The sequence below is a fragment of the Adiantum capillus-veneris genome, chromosome 25, assembly GCF_014529385.1.
Source record: "Adiantum capillus-veneris isolate H3 chromosome 25, ASM1452938v2, whole genome shotgun sequence".
Classification (NCBI taxonomy): Eukaryota; Viridiplantae; Streptophyta; class Polypodiopsida; order Polypodiales; family Pteridaceae; genus Adiantum; species Adiantum capillus-veneris.
The window spans coordinates 65,085,715-65,092,872 of record NC_140955.1 but is presented as its reverse complement, the minus strand read 5'-3'; positions in this window follow the sequence as shown (position 1 = coordinate 65,092,872).

Below are 7,158 nucleotides of genomic sequence, written 5' to 3'. Positions count from 1 at the left end.
CGTAGCCCACATTGGGTGAACCACGTATATCGTGTGTACTCTCTCTCTCTCTCTCTCTCTCTCTCTCTCTCTCTCTCTCTCTCTCTCTCTCTCTCTCTCTCTCTCTACTCTATAATCTCGTGTATATAAATCTGTCTCTCTCCATTAAGTAATCTACTCAATTATCTATTTAGCTACGTCTTATTTCCTAACAACTAGTATCAAAGCAAGGTTTGCTCGTAGCTAAATTATCTCAAGGAAAGGATTCCTTGAATTGAGTGGGAGTTATTGCGGAGGAAGGGAAGCTCAAGATTGAGAAGTTCAACGGCAAAAACTACCAACATTGGAAGATGCAGATTGAAGACTATCTCTACCAGAAGGACCTCTATTTGCCACTAGGCGGTCTTGCAAAGAAGCCTGCAACGATGGCAGATGAATCATAGATTATTCTTGATCCAAAGGCACTGGGAACAATCCGGTTATGCTTGGCATCAACGGTGGCCTTCAATGTTTTGGAGATGAAGACCACGGAGGACTTGATGAAGTCACTTGATGACTTCTATGAGAAATCATGGGCATCCAATAAGGTATTTCTCATGAAGTGTTTGTTCAATCTAACGATGGCAGAGAATGGTTCAGTTGCAGAACACCTAAATCACTTTAGCACAAACATAAGTAAACTTCGATCAGTGAAAATCAATTTCGATGACGAAATGCGAGCTCTCCTTATACGATCATCTCTACCGGATAGTTGGGATAGCCTTGTCATGGCTGTAAGTAATTCTATCTCTGGCACAAATACTCTTAAGTTTGATGATGTTGTGGGTGTTCTTCTAAGCGAGGAAATGCGGAGGAGAAGCACAGGAGAATCATCAAGTGTTGCACTATCAGTGGAAACAAGAGGAAGACCTAAGGAGAGGTTCAAAAACCAAAAGGGTCGTGATCGCTCAAGGCGGAGCAAGTCACGCACAAAATCAGTTCTTGAATTTTGGAACTGCGCCAAGAAGGGCCACGTCAAGAAGGATTGTTGGTCCAAGAAGAAGAAGGAGACAAAGTCTCAAGACAACAAGCCAACATCAGAGGCGAATGTGGCAGGTAAAGTAGAGCAAGATGCTCTAATTCTCTCATTAGAGAATGTGTCTAATTCCTAGATAGTAGATTCCGGAGCTTCATTCCATGCGACACCACACAAGCAACATTTCCAAGATTACACCAAAGGTAATTTTGGGTATGTATACTTGGGAGATGATGAAGTTTGTGAGATTGTCAGCAAAGGTACAGTTTCTGTCAAAACTGCTAACGAAAATGAATGGAAGCTTAAAGATGTTAGGCATATTCCTTCTCTTCGCAAAAATTTGATCTCTATAGGACAATTGGACGATGAAGGTCAGAACATTGCATTCGGAAACAAACGGTGGAAGATCTCAAAGGGATCTTTGGTGGTTGCCAAGGGAGAAAAGGCCGGTACACTTTACTTGTGTACTACTAGCACGCAACCTTCAGCTTGTGCAGTAACTACAGAAGTTGACAGTGCGCTGTGGCACTACCGGCTTGGGCATATGAGTACCAAAGGAATGCAAATCCTTCAAACAAAGAAGCTTCTACCAGCTTTGAAAGAAGTGGACTTAGAGTTCTGTGAAGATTGTGCTTATGGTAAACAAAAGAGGGTAAAATTTCAAAAATCAGGAAATGAAAGAAAAAATAAAAAACTTGAGTTGATTCATTCTGATGTTTGGGGTCGTGCAAGTACACCATCACTTGGTGGCTCATTGTACTATGTAACATTCATAGACGATGCAACTAGAAAAACATGGGTTTATGTCATGAAGAATAAGTCCGATGTATTTTCCATATTTCAAAGGTGGCAAGACTTTGTGGAGAATGAAACAGGTACAAAGGTTAAATGCCTCAGATCGGACAATGGAGGTGAATATTGCAACCAAGCTTTTGAAAGCTTTTGTGCTAGCAATGGCATTCGGAGGCAAAGGACAACCCCAAGGACACTCAACAAAATGGAATTTCGGAAAGGATGAAGAGGACAATCATGGAGTGAGCACGAAGCATGCAGCTACATGCCTACCGCTTGAGCTTTGGGCGGAAGCTGTAAGTACGTCTGTGTACTTAATCAACCGGTCACCCTCAACGGCATTGGATGGGGGAGTTCCAGAAGAGGCATGGATAGGTAAACTGGTGAATTATGCATTCCTCAAAGTGTTTGGATGTGAGGCTTTCATGCACATAGATAGAAGCCTAAGATCAAAGCTAGATGCAAAGTCCAAAAAGTGTTTCTTCATTGGCTATGGAGAAGGTGACTTTGGGTATCGCCTATGGAATCCTGAAGATGGTAAAATCTTAAGGAGTAGGGATGTAATTTTTAACGAACAAAATATGTACAAAGATTACTTGGAAAGAAAACAAACAAAAGAAACAGGTGATGAGTACATGGAGCTTAAGAACGGTGAAGACTCAAGGACTACAAACAGTGACAATGTGCAACAACGTCAACCAAATGAGGAGATTCAACCTATTCCCCGAAGATCTACAAGAGCACGTAGACCTCCAGAAAGGTTTGTTCCTTCCTTCAACTATCTCTTGATCTCAGATTCTTGAGAGCCGGAATCATACGAAGAAGCTATGCAACACGAATCCAAAGAAGAATGGACAAAAATCATGCAAGTGGAGATGGACTCACTACATCACAACCAAATATGGGAGTTGGTTGAGTTGCCTAAAGGTAAGCGGGCACTTCAAAATAAATGGGTGTACAAGCTGAAGGAAGAAGACGGTGGGAAGAAAAGGTACAAGTCTAGGCTTGTGGTAAAAGGGTTCTCTCAAAAGAAAGGTATTGACTTCAATGAAATATTTTCTCCTGTTGTAAAAATGAACTCAATTAGGCTTGTCTTAAGCCTTGTGGCTGCTCATGATCTAAATCTTGAGCAAATGGATGTAAATACGGCATTCCCTCACGGTGACTTAGAGGAGGAAATTTACATGCTTCAACCAAAGGGGTATGAAGTAAAAGATAAGGAGAAAATGGTTTGCAGATTAAAGAAAAGCTTGTATGGTTTAAAGCAAGCATCAAGACAATGGTACTTGAAGTTTGATCGATGGATGTTGGATCATGGATTCACAAGATGCAACTCAGATCATTGCATCTACATGAAGAATTTGGGAGATGGGAAGTTCATCATCCTAATGTTGTATGTTGATGACATGTTGATTGCAAGTGCTAATATGCAGGACATCAAAGACCTAAAAGAGGAGCTGTCTAAATATTTTTCAATGAAAGATTTAGGTGTTGCAAAGAGGATACTTGGTATGAAAATATCAAGGGACAGGACGAAGAAGACAATAAAGCTATCTCAAGAGGATTACATCAAGAAGGTACTAGAATGTTTTGCAATGCAAAATGAAAAACTAGTTTCTACACCTTTGGCTGGTCACTTTAAACTAACGAAGGATATGTGTCCAAAGACACAAGAGGAGATAGCCTATATGTCTAAAGTTCCATATGCTGCAGCGGTAGGTTCTCTAATGTATGCTATGGTCTGGACAAGGCCAGATATTTCACATGCAGTGGGAGTTGTGAGTAGTTTCATGGACAACCCAGCTAAAGAACACTGGCAAGCTGTGAAGTGGATACTTAGGTATCTAAAAGGGACAACAACAAATGCTTTGTATTTTTGGAGGAACTGATATTTTTCTAGAAGGGTATGCTGATGCAGATATGGCAGGTGACAAAGATACTCAAAGGAGCACTACTGGCTATGTCTTCACGGTTGGAGGCACAGCAGTAAGCTAGGCTTCAAAGCTGCAAAAAACCACGGAAGCAGAGTATGTAGCAATGATGGAGGCAAGCAAAGAAATTTTATGGCTTCACATATTCTTAGAAGAGCTTGGATTCAAACAAGACAATTGTGTCTTGTACAGTGATAGCCAAAGCGCTATCCATCTTGCAAAGAACTGAGCCTTTCATTCAAGGACAAAGCATATTGAGGTGAGATATCACTTCATACGTACTCTTTTGGAAGAGGGACAGCTAAGCGGCTAGGAAAGGTGCATACAAGTAAAAATCCTGCAGACATGTTTACAAAGGTGGTCAACAAGGAGAAGTTGAGCTTTTGCTCATCTTCAATCGGCATTCAAGGATAAGAAGCCAGGATGAAAAGCAGTCACAGGTTTGGTTTGGAGATCAGTCTCCAAGTGGGAGATTGTTAAGTATGAAGCCTCACTTACCCCTTGTAATTTTTTGTGGTAAAAATGCACATTTGTAAGGCCCCCATTATGAGGAGAAGCCATCGTGCGTGAAGGAAAATCACTCGCCGGAAACCAAAATTTTCACGGCCAAAATCAGAGGAAACTTTTTTTTCCTTCATCGGAATATTCCTTTTTGCCGGAATAATATGGTCGGACGGCGGTCGGAAAGTGGTCGAAAAACGACCGGTCGGTTGGCCGGTGGCCTGTGGTCGGAAGTCAATAGCCGGTGGCCGATGACCGAATTCAAAAGTGGACTTGTCTTCTCAAGGGCGGTCACACATGGGCGGATTGGAGGATCCGATTCATACTTATCTACACAAGGGCAGCTACACATGGCTGCCTCTCATGAGAGAGGGCAGTCCTTTTGGCCTATAAAAGGAGGCTAATTCTTCACACATTTTATAGTGTGAAGTTGATGCAACAAGGTGAGTGTGAGGTGGTGAGAGTGAAGCAAGGTGGGAGCTCTATTAAGGGTATAATCCCTTTGTAAACTACTTCTTGTTTTGAAGTACTAAAGCGATTGAGTGGCTGCTTTCCCGTGGACGTAGCCCACATTGGGTGAACCACGAATATCGTGTGTGCTCTCTCTCTCTCTCTCTCGACTCTATAATCTCTTGTGTATGAAATCTATCTCTCTCCATTAAGTAGTCTACTCAAATATCTACTTAGCTATGTCATATTTCCTAACATCAGTCACCCTTTAAAATTACTAATTTTAGCCTCACGTGTAAGTAAAAATCAATCCTTTTGAGGACCAACGCAGCTTCGAGTAACCGAACACTCTGTTGTAAAGCACACCATGACCCCCTGAGCAATATGCTCGTTTCGAGCTATCACACGCGTCTAGTGACTCTTTCTCTGACTACGACGTCATGGAGGGTTACCCAATGCCTAATCCTGATAGCTCAAGCCAAGACATGCATGCCATGGGCCCACGGTCCGGGCCAAGCGTGCTTAGCCACTTAAAGGAAAAGTAGAGCCACTCGCTCCGAACAGGGAGCTAACGATGTAAATGAGGGGGGTGGAAAAGTAAATTCTCCATTCATGACCAACGTAGACCCTATGCCCTTAGAGAGTGTGCACGTGAATACTCCATTCACTGCACCCCCTGACTCTTTAGAGCTATTATCCTCCTAGGTTATATTACCTGATGGTAGAAGCCTTGCGAAGTACAAGAAGTTGAATGGTATATCATTGCGGCTAGGGAAAAGTAAATCGAGAGCTTACGCAAGGAGGAGCAACGAAGAAATTTAAAAGCAAAATCCCCTATGTCAATATCATTACTAGGAGAGCAATCGAGTGCTCCTGAATTAGCGACCACTAAGGGTCAACCCATAGAGAGCCACATTGCATCTAGCTCAAAAGACACCCATAGCACCTCAATCCTAGATGGAGCGTTCCTAAATGAGAACTGGGAGTACGAACTACAAACAGAAACTCTAATCGACCTATACATAGGTCACACCTATCACGTTGTTAAGGCAGTTACGCCGCTAGCGAAAGCTAAATAGCGAGAACTCAACCAACAACAGAATTTGTTAGACGAGGACGGAGCTTGACCCGCAGGCGCATGGAAACAACTAGGTGGGTGTCAAATCACCTACTCGACCTTCTAATGACAATCACTACTAAGGAAATCAAATCTAAGTTCTAAAATACGCAAGTGACTGAAATCCGTACTACGAACGAATGCTATACGAAACAGGATCTAGAATCATTGAATCGATCTCAAACTCAAGGGGAAGTCTATACACTAGGTAAGAACAACACCCTAAAGACTTGAACCGCAAAATTAACCTATAACCACTGCGTGCGGTAAACGCGTATGAAGACAGGCTGAAAAATACAGGTGATCGAAACTTGACCCCGATGGTACTAATGTGTAGCTCTACTCGTTGTGGTTCTATAGATATGCTGCATGCTCCATTCCGACACACGAGTTGGAAGAAAACTCACACCGAAGCTCGTAGGAACTTACCACATATAGAAGCCGATAGCGCGCACTCTTGGTATCTGTGCGTAGCTCTCGCCGTTGCTAACACAATGGCGGTGTCGCTTCTCCAATGGCGGCTCCGTAGCTCGCGTAGCAAGTAGATAAGACTCTCTCTCTCTCTCTCTCTCTCTCTCTCTCTCTCTCTCTCTCTCTCTCTCTCTCTCTCTCTCTCTCTCTCAGACAAAGTCACGGCGCTCAAAAACTCACTTTGATTGAGAATCTGAATGTCCTTAGGTTACAAAAACTTTGGCTTATATACCTCAGCCTTGGAGGTGAGAACATCTCTAACTAATTACATCAGCAAGTGAAATTACTTCGGGATTACAAGCTGGAAACTCAATTGAGTCCCGTTACTTAATGAATGGCTCAAATCAAAATCAATGTCGAAAAGACATTTATTACAATCAATGGTTACAAAATGATGAGTGTGAGCAAAAATGTGGGTGTGATCCTCTGCTGGCTCAACACTCCCCCCCTCCGCGTTCATGTCGTCCCTGACATGACTTTTATGCTTGGTCAATAAAGTCCTGTCATCTTGAGCATCTGCAAATGTGATTCGTATCGTAGGTTGCCGATGGTCAAGGTTGGGCCTAATATTTTGCTTTCGTGGGTGAAAAAGCCGGTGTAGAAAGCTTCTTCGAATGTTTGCATGTGGAAGCTAGGCAAAAACATAATCCTTTGGTATAGGAGGTGTAACACTTTTGGAGAAGGCTGCAATGAAAGATCGTGCATCATATCAATCACTGTGTCGGCCGTCGATAGTAGACTTGAGGTCGTGGCTTTATCTGGCGCGAACACTTCAATGCAAGCTAAGAGAGTCCTGCAAATTTTCTTGAGCATCTGACATGAAAGGTCAGGAGAGCCAGTAAAGATCTTGATGGTGCCTGTCAGGGTTTTCACCATGTAGGCTTTACCTATTCTCTCTCCTG